Here is a 12,945-nt window from a genome sequence, read left to right as displayed (position 1 = left end):
AAACCTGGCCCAGTGGCTCACGCCTGTAATCCCAGCACTTTGGGAGGCCGAGGTGGGTGAATCACTTGAGGTGAGGAGTTCAAGACCAGCCTGACCAATATGGTGAAACCTTGTCTCTACTAAAAAAAAAAACAAAAATTAGCTGGGCATGGTGGCGTGGGCCTGTAGTCCTAGCTACTCAGGAGGCTGAGACAGGAGAATTAATTGAACCCAGGGAGTGGAGGTTGCAGTGAGCCAAGATAATACCACTTTACTCCAGCCTAGGTGACAGAGTGAGACTCTGTCTCAAAAAACAAAAACAAAGACCAAAAAAAAAAACCAAAAAACAAAAAAAGAGGCCAGGAGGAATGGAGGCGGGAAAGACAGAATGTCTGTTTCTAACCAAGTTCTATGCAGTGAGAAAAGGTGTTGTGGAAGAAAAACTGGGAAATGAAATGGTCTAAAAACCTTCTAAGGGAAAATAAATAAAACATTTTATTCTCTGTGGAAATGTTCATGCTATTCAGTCAACTAAGGTGACTGGCAATGCAGTGGGAGGTGAGTTATGGGCAGAGGATCAGAGAACTACAAGATTGGACTGCTCCATCTTTTTAGAGTAAACATTCTCCCAGACACGTAGAACTCACTCGATAAGACATGGTCAAAGGTACACTCCTGCTCAAGGATCTATAATGATGCTTAACCCCCTTAGCACACAGTCCTCTGCAGGCTTTCTGCCTCATGAATTACCACCTCTCCATAGCATGCAAATTCTCCATAATGAAGCTCCAAGGGACCATCCTCCAGTCAGGGCCAGAGATTCAGCAGTGTCAGCTGTTTTCTGTGCCCTGAACATGGTGGTCTCTTTCATAACCCAAGTCATTATTCTTGCTGGCTATTCAACAGCCAGATTTCTTCTGATCTCTTTCCAATGAAAATCTAATTATGTTTTAGCATCAACCGCAACGCTATGTCCATTAAATATTTCTTGATTTTTAATGATTGCTATGATTTATAAAGCTTCAATTATATAGCAGGCATCACTATTAAGTGATAAATATATTATTACGTATCTAATTCCCATAACCATCTCATAATACAAAACATTGTTTTTTCTTATTTTGGGACTAAACAGAAACTTAGACAAGTTTTGTCTTCCCGTTAATGTCACAAAGATTATAAGTAGACAACTTGTACTTTGGACCCAGATCTGCACATACCAGAATCAATACTCACGGTCCTCTGTCACCTTTCATTATTACTCTTGCCTTCTACTTATACTTCCTCAAATAATACTTATAAGTATACTATACTTATACTATACTACTTATACTTCCTCAAATGTAAATGTGTCTCTACTGAGTACCTATTCCAACTTTAAATATAATTTGCTATTTGCAGATCTACTTTCATTGCTCTGCTGTAAGCAGTTCTTTCTTATCTCCCCATCCTTCCTCTCGGTTGGAGGAAGAGCCATACCAGATAAAAATGTATTGAACTCAAAGTGAATGAAAAATGAACAAGACTTTGCTTCTGGCTGTGATGTACCTTGTGTCAGAGTAACTCACATTAAAAGAAACACAAAAAGAAGTCATTTAGTCAGAAGGAATATAACCCCTGGTAAAAGATGCTGCAAGCATATATTTAAAAAGTATGATGTAAATAACCAGATACAAATAAATAGACATTGTTTAAAATAATAGAAATAATGGTTTTGGGGTTGTAATATACATTGTAGGTAAGGGTTACAAAATCTTTGGTGTGGAAGTGATAAAATATTAATTTATTATATATTCTAATAAAAAGGAATGAACGTAAAACTGAACTAAAGAAATAAATCACAGGCAAACTATTAGAGGGCAAATGGATGATTTATAAAATCTGTAATTATTTCAAAAGAAGGCAAGACTATGAAAAAATAATACATATGAACATATATAGAACAAAGGATAAGATGTTAGATTTAAGTAAAAGTATATTTGCAATTTAATTAAAATAGACTAAATCCTCTCTCTAAAATAAGAATTGATAGGCTGGATTATAAAAAGAAGAAACTAAACTAGCTAACCCATGATTATAAGAAACACCATTGACCACCCTGGCTAACACAGTGAAACCCCGTCTCTACTAAAAATACAAAAAAATTAGCTGGGTGTGGTGGCGGCACCGGTAGTCCCAGCTACTCGGAAGGCTGAGGCAGGAGAATGGCATGAACCCGGGAGGCGGAGCTTGCAGTGAGCCGAGATTGTGCCACTGCACTCCAGCCTGGGCAACAGAGCAAAACTCTGTCTCAAAAAAATAAACACCATTAAATGTAAGGACACAGAAAATACAAAGATAAAAGGAATGTAAAGATTAAAAATGCGCCAAGCAAATACTAACCAAGAAGAAAGCCAGTGTTGCCCTACCACCATTGAAAAGGGAGATATTTATGGTTAGAAATATTTCCAGAAGTAAGGAAAACATTTCATGATAATAAGAGTCTACTCAACAGAAATATGCATCTATTCTAAACTTATATTCCCTTTTTGTTTTCAAAACAACATGTGAAGTTTAGTGTGTTTTACTGATGCATACAATTTGTTTAGATAGGAAAATAGAAAATTGATGGAAAACGATAAAAAATATGCCTACTGGGAATCACCAAAGCATATCTCAAAACAAAAAGGAATCACACAGGAGTAATCTAAATTTAACAGGAAGAATTTGGGCTGGATGGGGTAAAGAATGCATGATCAAGAAAGCCAAGAAAAAAAAAAACAATTTGTATAATGTATGCCCTTATCACTATGTCCTGAAATAACATATAAAATGAATGGTGGTGATTAGGTCAGTCATAGTATCTAATTTCTCTTTCTTTTGACTCTTTCAGTGATATGATTATTCTTTTTATCACGTGTATAAAAAGCCTAATCATGAATGTTTGACATTCGAGATAGCATATGTGGTATTATTTCTATTGATATAAATATGCCATTATGTATTCATACATATGCAATATTTATGTGCGGTTACATCTATGCAAACATGTGTATAGTGCAACCAAATAAGGTATTAATGCTGACGTGTATAGGTCAATAAAATGATCCCTGTTTGGAAGAGTGCTAAACAATTTACCCAACCTTATATGAACCTTGAATCACCTGTGACTACATGATAGGCGTAATATGCAGATCTATGCAATCCTCAGCTTTATAAAAGTTCCTTTGGAATGATGATGCTGTATTGAGATCATCTCAATAATTTATACTTAATATTATTTTGTTTACTAATTATTAAATAAGTAATACACATTGATCAAAATTCAACAATATAAAAGTGAATACAGTGAATAGTGTGCTTCCCTTCCTCCCTCTTTCAATCCCAGATAAACCAGTTATTCTCTTTGAAAGCAATGACTAATGTCCATTTAATTTCTGAAGGTATTCAGCGCATTTAATAATAACATCTAGTAATTATATATAATATATAACAACAGATATATGTATCTGTGTATGTGTATATGTATGTGTGTTTATATCTCTCTTCTTTAGTCACATTGTTTTATAGCTGAATTTTTCACTTAAAACTACCGCAGGGAGATTTATAAAATTGTCTTTTTACATGGCTATAGAATATTTCATTTTATGAAGGTATCATAATTTATTGTACTTGTCTTCTTATATGGAAATCCATTTTGTTACTTTATTTTACAAATATAATTATGCAATGAATGTCCAAGCACATATATTATCTTGCTTCCACCCCACCCCAAGAAAATGAAAGTGCTTCTGTAGAATAAGTACCATATTCAGAATGCTGGATTAAAAAGCCTTTTCAGTTTTAACTTTGAAAGCTACAGCCAAGTTGTCCTGCAAGAAGACAATTCAGGTTGACAGTTCCACTAATAGTGACTTACCCTTATCAATGTTCTCAGCATATTGTTCTGGGAGAGCTCCAGGAGAGTGGGAGAGAGGCACAAAAAGGCAGCTAGAAGTTTCTGAAAAGGCAAGGTTGCAATACCCACTATGATGAGTGGTGACTGACCACGTTCTTGAGCTAACCTGATTTAGAGAGGATTCTCAACATTAGAAACTCTATTAGGTTCCTCTTTCTTGCAGGTAAATGATATGCAGCAGTCATTCTTTGAAACTACAAGACTTCAGTAATAGAAATTTCAGTGTTTGCCACTACTTCATATAAAATCAGTGGAACAAGCATTAATAAAAAATCAACTTAAAGAGCTAATAAAGTATTTAAAAAATGCTGTTGAAAGCCCCATGGTAGATTGTGTCACAGGGAAAAGTGGGTATTTATGGAAGGGGAGGCAGAAGGAGAGGGTTGAGAATTACATTAAACCTTTAAAAATAAATCATGTTTTAGTCCTCCGTATATGGATGTTCCATTCTCTCAGCACCATTTATTAAAGTGACTGTTTCTTCCCCAATGTTCTTGGAATCATGGTCATAAATGAATTGGCTATAAATATGTGGATTTATTCCTGGATTCTTTGTTCTGTTCTGCCTATGTGCCTGTTTTTATGCTAGTACCATGCTGTTTTGGTTACTATAGTTTTATAAAATATTTTGAAGCGACTTAGTGTGATGCCTCTGGCTTTGTTATTTTTGCTCAAGATTGCTTTGGTTATTCAGGGTCTTTTGTAATTCCAATCAATTTTAGGTTTTTTTTTTTTCTATTTCTGGGAGGAAGACTGTCATTGGTATTTTGACAGGGACTGCATTGATTCTACAAATCATTTCTGTTGGCATGGTCATTTTCACAATATTAATTCTTCCAATCCATAAATGTGGGAAGTCTTTCTATTTTTTCATGTCCTCTTCAATTTCTTTTCATCAGTGTTTTTATATTTTTCCTTGTGGAGGTATTTCACTTTCTTTGTCAAATTTATTCCAAAAAAATTATTTTTTGTAGCTATTGTAAATGGGATTGCTTTCTTGATTGTTTTTACACTAGAGTGTAGTTGGTGCACAGAAACCCTACTGATTTTTATATGTTGATTTTGTATTCTGCAACACTGTTAAATTTGTTTATCAGTTCTAAAATGTTTTGGTGAATCTTTTAGGGTTTTTAATACATAAAATTACATCATCTACAAAGACAATTCGACTTCCTGCTTTCCAATTTGGATACTCTTTGTTACATATCTTTTGTTAATTCAAAGGATAGCAGATTGGTTCTAGAAATAACAAGGACCATTTTTATATATGAAATACAAATCAAATTTTCTTCATAATTAGAAAAGCTTTGAAACCTATCTTCTTCTCTCCTCCCTCCTTCCTTTTCCTGGTCTATGAACTTTATTATTCAAGAAAGATGACTTCAATTGCTGCTAGCTTCACATAATTTTCACCTAGTTCTCCATATAAATACAGATAATTCAGGAAGGTTGAGAAACCTGCCTACAAGAACTAGCCCACACACTTCCAAAGCTGTCAATATAATAAATACAATATAATAAATCAAATAACTAAGTTCTGTGGCTTTTCCCCATGTGATTCAAGCCTGTATATATTCTCTCATCATTGCATCCTTTCATGTAAGGTAATGCTCCTGGGTGTATTTATGAAATTACTCCCATGTCTGCTCAACAAGTTGGCTTTCAGACCTCTGTAGCTGGTGACTGAGTAAACTGTCAGGGTAGTTCTCAGGGGCAATTTGTAGACATTTACCACATACAGTGTGGTCAGAAGTTGTGAAGCAGGTGGAGCAGAAAGTTCCCTGAATTAAGTAGAAGGAAGGTGTAGAATATTTTCAGAGATGAACTGTGTTCATGGTTTATTTCACTTTTTAAAAATTTTCTTAAACACCCTACATGGTTATTCATTTAAATAATTGGGGTAGAGGAAAGAAAGGGAGAAAAAATTACACTTAGATTAACCATGTTAAACCCTTCTGTTACATTTTATTTTGTTTTCTTTTTTTCTATTTTTTAAACACAGGTTATTCAGCATACATTTATTGAGTGTCTGGCATTATGCTAGATGTAGCTGTGGTCATGTTACGTGGTCAATTTTGAATCCTGAAAATTCTTATTTGACTTTACAATCAAATTATTTCTTGACATTACATATACTTTGTTATAAATATTAACTATATTTTAACATGAAAATTATCGGACTTAGAATGCTAATAGTTTATGTTTTATGTGCTGAAAGTAAAAAAAGATAATATTCTTCAGAACCAGATGAACACAAATCCAGATTCACCTCATTACCAGCAGGGTAAATGAAGGCAAAATATTCAGTTAATCTGTTTCTCAATTTTTTCTTTGGAAGTCTAATTGCTGGATCATATGGTAGTTCTGTTTTTGAAGACCCTCCATACTGTTTTCCACAATGACTGCGCCATTTTGCATTTCTGCAAACAGTATAGAAGGGTTCCAATTTCTCTGCAACCTCACCAACATTTGTTATCCTTTGTAGTATTTTTTTTATTAGAGCCATCTCTTGATTATCTCCTCTCCGATCCATATCTTCAACTTCTGCCTTACTGTTCTACATATTTCATTAATGATCAAGCATGCAGAAGTCTTTTCCAGTTTTAAAAATAAAGAAACCAAAGCAAAAACAAACCATAACCACTTCTTCAAGCCCATATTTCCATCCAGCTACTTCCATTTAATTTATATTTACAGGGCAACCTCTCAAAGGAAGCATTTTCACTCTTACTCTGTTTTTTACCTCCCATTCTCTACTCAACCCCCCTCATAAGGCTTTATCCTTTCCACTCCAGTAAAACAGCTCTCACTAAAGTCAATAATGGCCTTCTTTTTTTAAACCCAATTTACACTTCTGAGTCCTCATGTTAATTGATCTAGGAAGAGCACTTGAAACATTTGAACACGTCCTCTTTTTAAAAACACTTTTCTCTTAGATATTCTGGTATCACAAACTTGGTTTTCCACATAACTTTCATGCTGCTCCAATTCAGTCTTTACTTTTGACTTTATTTTCTTACCTGTCCTTTTAGTTTTACTTTAATGTATGTATTTTTCCTACTTGTTAATTTATAAATTACATGCTAATATGGGCTGAATTGTGGCCTGTCAAAATTTATATAATGAAGTGCTAACTCCCTGTATCTTAGAATGTGACTATATTTGGGGCTTTATAATTATCTTTCTCCCTATTTAGAAAGGTAATTCAAATAAAATGAGGCTGTTCGGATGGTTCCTAACTCAATATGACTGCTGTGTGTATGAGAAAGAGGAAATTTGGACACAGGCATGTGCCTGTGCACAGAAAAGACCAAATGAGGAAGTAGCAAGAAGTCAGCCATCTGCAAGCCAGGGAGGGAGGCCTCAGGGAAAACCAAATCAGTCAATGCAATGATCTTGGACACCTAGCTCCAGAACTGTGAAAAAAATAAATTTATATTATTTAAGCTACCCAGTCTGTAGTATTTTGTTATGGCAGCCCTAGCAAAGTAATACACATACACTGAAAGGTAAAAATGTTAAGTGTTCAGTAACACAGTTTTATACATTTGTAAGGTAGTATATAGTCACCACCTAGATGAACAAATAGATCATTACCAGCCTCCCAATTGACTCCGACAAAGTAACCACCATCCTGATCTCTATTAGCACGGATTAATTTGTTTTTCAATTCCATGCAAATGGAATCATACTGTGGTAAGCTTTTTTTTGCTTCCTGTTTCTTTTGTTCAAAATTACATCTGTAAGATTCATTCCTTTTATTGGATGTCGCAGTAGTTTGCTTTTTTATTACGTAACTATAGTATTCCATTTTATTGCTATAATTTTAGTTATCTGTGCTATTGAAAATAATATGCTCTTATTTATTGCTAACATTCTAAGAATGCAGTTGACTTTTCAATACAAATCTTTTATCCAGAGACCATGATAAGTCTCTTAGACACTTTAGATTTTGAGGTGAGGGGAGTTATGAGGTGGCAGGGAATGTTTTCTATATACGAAAACATGCCTCCTATAAATAATGAGTTTTACTTCTTCTGAATGCTTACTTCCTTTTTAATCTTTGTAAATTTTGTTTTTTCTTTGCCTTACTGTAGTAGCTATGCCTCCAGTACAATGTTGAAGTAAAGATTGAAACCACCCTTAATTGGTTCCTGAGCTCAGGTTGGAAAATGTCAATACTTTACCACTGAGTATGTTTGCTCTAGGCTTTTTGTACATACCATATTTTTTAAGACTTATAAAGTTTCTTCTACTTTTTTCCTAGAGATTTACATGCATATGTGTTAAATTTTCATTAAATGTTCTCTCCATATTTAGCATAATCAGCATATATCTTTATTCTATTAATGTGGTACATTATATATGATGATTTTTAAATCTTGTTATAAAATCTACTTGGTCTGGCCATGCTAGGTGGCTCCAGCATGTAATCCCAGCACTTTGGGAGGCCAAGGCAGGCAGATTACTTGAGGCCAAAAGGTCAAGACCAGCCTGGCCAACATGGCAAAACCCCATTTCTACTAAAAATAAAAAAAATACAAAAATTAGCTGGGCGTGATGGCCAGTGCCTGTAATCCCAGCTACTCGGAATGCTGAGGCAGGAGAATTGCTTGAACCTGGGAGGTGGAGGTTGCAGTGAATCAAGATCACGCCACTGCACTACAGCCTGGGTGACAGAGACTATGTCTCCAAAAAAAAAAAAAAAAAACAAACTGCTTGGTCTTAATGCATTATTCTTTTTATATGTTACTGGGTTTGCTTTATTATGTTATGAGTTTTGTCAAGTTTTTACACAGATACAATTCTGTTATTATAAACAAGTTGGGAACATTTGTTTATGTTTTTCCATTCTCTGAAAAATGAGTGTAAAATTGGTATTAATAGTTCCTTAAATGTTTGAAAGAGTTTATTAATGTATTCATCTGGAGCTGTAACTGTCTGTGTGAGGAAGATCTCTTTTTAATTGATAAATTTATTTTTCATATGTGAGTTCACATTTCCTCTTTCTTCTTGTTTCAGTTTTGACAAACTATTTTTTTAACTGATAATTTTATGTTTTTGTAAATTATTTTTCGTAAAACTTTTTAAAGTAAGACTGGATATTTTCAAGGTCTGTAAAATGCATGGTAATTTATCTTCTTTATTCAAATATTCTGCATGTCTCTTATACTGTTGTGTCTTGTTTTAATCTTTCATTTTCCTTCTATGCTTCCATTAAATTTTTTTATTGACTTCTCGAATTCATTAATCCTACCTTGTTTGTCATGTTTTCTAAAGTCTTACTAGTGAGTTTTATATTTCATATATTTTGTTTTCCAGGATTCTATATGGTTGAGGGGTATGGGATTGAGTTGAGCCAGAGGCAGGTTGATGTTTTTAGTAAGGGTCTGTTCAATTCTAGTTTGTGCCTCTTTCTTATGCATGGACTTCCTTGGCTTTTCATTCAAAACCTGGTGTGTTTCTATTTCCTTATCCTCCAAAATGGTGAAGAATATTCAATTCTGCCTTTTCTGATGTTTTGGACATACTCTTTAGCTCATTCTTTGAAGCTTCAGAAGGGCACATATCTTAATGGAGGGGCAAGATGTGTGCTCGATGCAGGCCCATCCTTCTAGCTGGAGTGCAATGGCACAATCTCGGCTCACTGCAACCTCTGCCTCCTGGGTTCAAGTGATTCTCCTGCCTCAGCCTCCCTAGTATCTGGGATTGCAGGCACTGGCCAACACCCCCTGCTAATGTTTTGTATTTTTAGTAGAGACGGGGTTTCACCATGTTGGTCAGGCTGGTCTCAAACTCCCGACCTCAGGTGATCCACCCACCTCGGCCTCCCAAAGTGCTGGGATTACAGGACTGAGCCACTGCGCTCAGCCACAGAACCTTTTATGTAACTTCCTGGGCTGGACAGTAAATTGTGTCATAATACATGTTAATGAAGTTAGTTTTTAGTAGATGCTTTTAATCAATCACATAATTTCATGTACTGTAGTGAACTCTCAGCTGATGAAGGATTTCAAATCATATAAATGCTTGCAATTTGATTACCCTTGAATCTTCACTTTCAGTGGTGTTCATGAAAATATCTCCATACACTTTGCAGCTATATCATTTTCAACCAAACCACTCCTAGGATCTGATTAACCCACAGTAGTAATGTTGTGGCCTCTAAATCTAAGCTGACTGCAACCCCTTGGAACTAAGTTTATGATAGGAGAAGTCACCTTGTGGTTTATAGTTTAATATGCTCAGTTAACTCTAATGGTGCTTTTCTCTTTCTTCAGCAGACACAAATAATTTCCATGACTGAAGATAAAAGTATACTTTGTGTGTCTTTATTGCTTTTTCTTTATTTTCTGTTGTTTGATCCATATGCTGTCAACCTAGCACAAACATCATATTTTTCCAACCACTTCTTCAATATAAGTTAGGTTTTCTGCCTTTCTCCTGTCGGCATGCAAAGACAGAACCAGGTGCAAAAGAGGCCGACTACTCCGCTGCTGTGGGTCCATTCCACATTAGGTTGATATATCATGTAAGCATAAGCCATTTGTCAAAAATACATTTATTGGAATCAGAATTACTTTATGTGCAGGGGTTACAGGACTGGTTTGCCAGCTCATACTAAATAATTTATCAAATCCTGATTTGCTAGAAATATAATACAGAAGGAACACATAATAAAATTAAATAAAGTTCCTCTATCTTATAATAGGACTTTGAGACAAATGTAATTACACATCATTGTCATATCATAAATACAATTATGCTGAATTCAGTAGTCAAATGTGTGCTCATGTATTTCAAAATACATACAATAAATAGTGGTTATATTTTGTTACCAAACTTAACTTCATAGTAGTGAATATTTTTCAATCATGGCTATAACCCTTTTGTAGATCTTTCTATGGCTGATGTTAAAATAATAAAAATCCTGTTTGATAAAGATGAAACATTTGGTTGTCTCTTGAGTTTCTCACTGAACTCCAGGTAACAAGGAATCGCCTTTTGCTTACCTATGAAATGCTTCTTTATCAACAGTTTTACCATGTATTTTGGTAAAAATATCTGAGATCTCTCTCTGATCAACCATTGAAATTAAAACTCATGAGTCTATCTGAAAACTAAGAAAAAATGTAAATTCCTTTCAAAAATGATTATAATGTCTGCTACTGAGGAACATGACAACAAACCTCTGTGTTAGTAAATTTGTAACAATGTTCACTATTTGGGTAATGGGTACCCTAGAAGCCCGGTCCCCACTAGTATACGATATACCCAGGTAACTAACAAGCACATGCACCCCCTGAATCTAAAATAAAAATAAATAAATAAATAAAAATCTTACATTAATTGAAGGAATGATGAGCATATCATCCTTTACAAACTCAGTGGAAAATTTTCTCTCAGCTTTGCTTAAGATAACTGCTTTCAGATCACATGAGGTCAGGAGTTCAAGGCCAGCCTGGCCAACATGGTAAAACCTCATCTTTACAAAAATACAAAAATCAGTAGGGCATGGTGGCACACGCCTGTAATTCCAGCTTCTCGGGATGCTGAGGCAGGAGAATCACTTCAACTCGGGAGCCAGAGGTTGCAGTGACCCGAGATCATGCCATTGCACTCCAGCCTGGGTGACAGAGCGAGACTCGTCTTGGGGCGGGGGGGGGGGGGGGAAACAACTACTTCTGCCTCTTTTTTCTTATTTTTATTTTTTGTGGGTACATTTCTTCTGTATCTTCTAACCATTGTTTACTTTTGTATCTTGAGAGCTCTGCAGTTCCTGTAGTAATCATATTTTCTCTCTACTTTGGCTCTTCTGCAACTAACCAGCACACTAATATCTGAGCAGAATTTTTCACACGTGTTTTGAATAGCTATCACTCTTCCATTGGCATTGCATGTGTTTTTCTGTCATTGTGTGTGTGTGTGTGTGTGTGTGTAATGACCTAATGTATTATTTATGACAATAAGAAATGTAAATTCTAAGGTATCTTATCATGCACAATGACTGACTTTCAATTTGTTGTGAGAGTATTATATTTTTATTCTCTATTCCATTTCAATTCTATCAAGTATGTTTCTTTAAACAGTTATCTTTTTGTTTATTGAATTTGGCATTTCTGCTTCAGAATTCATAGTTTCCTCATGACTTGGTAGCTCCTAGTGTTTTTTTTGGTTTGATCATTTGTTTTGTTTCTTAATCGTTTTCTGAGTAGTAGTCTGCATATTTTCTCTACTTGTTTTTCTGTACACCTGATTTTTTTCTGCTGTTTATCTTTCAGAATTGCCTCAATTCCTTATTTTCTCCCATTTTATTGAGGTATTGTTAGCAGATAAAAATTGCATATATTTAGGGTGTACAATGTGATGTTTTGATACATTGGTAATTATTTCACAATGTATACATATATCAAAACAGAATTGCCTTAATGTCTTGTGTGCTGAAGGCAGTTATTGTTTTTTGTTGTATTTCTCTTTTTCCTATGATTTTCTAACTTTCTGTAATTCCATGCATGAGAGGAACACAGAGACTCAGTTGGCCATCTTGATTTAGTCTCCCCCAATCATTTTCTATCTGTTAGAAAAGGGCATCTGCCATTGACAGATATGTGTGGTCTACCTCCGGGCCCTCATTTCTGTAACATTCATCCAAGTATCTGTTCTTTTACTAATAACACAGTGTCTTGATCACTTTGGTTTAGATTTGCCTTAAAGTTGGATAATATCCATTGTCTAACTTTGTTGTTCTTTAATATTGTGTTGGCTGTTCTGGCTTTGTTTGGTTTGTGTTTTTCCTTTTCACATAAATTTTAGTATCAGTTTATAGACATCTGCGAAATAGACAGTTGGGATTATGAGTGGAATTGTATTGGTTTAATAGATCCAGTTGGAAGTAACTGACATCTTAACAATATTGAGTCTTGCAATCCATGAACATGAAATATTTCTCCATTTATTTAGTGTGTCTTTGGTTTCTTTCCTCAGAGCTTCATCATTTTCCACATCCATTTATAGTGATCTTATAAATA

Source organism: Pongo abelii, chromosome 8 (assembly GCF_028885655.2).
Source record: "Pongo abelii isolate AG06213 chromosome 8, NHGRI_mPonAbe1-v2.0_pri, whole genome shotgun sequence".
NCBI lineage: Eukaryota > Metazoa > Chordata > Mammalia > Primates > Hominidae > Pongo > Pongo abelii.
This window is presented reverse-complemented; position numbering follows the sequence as displayed.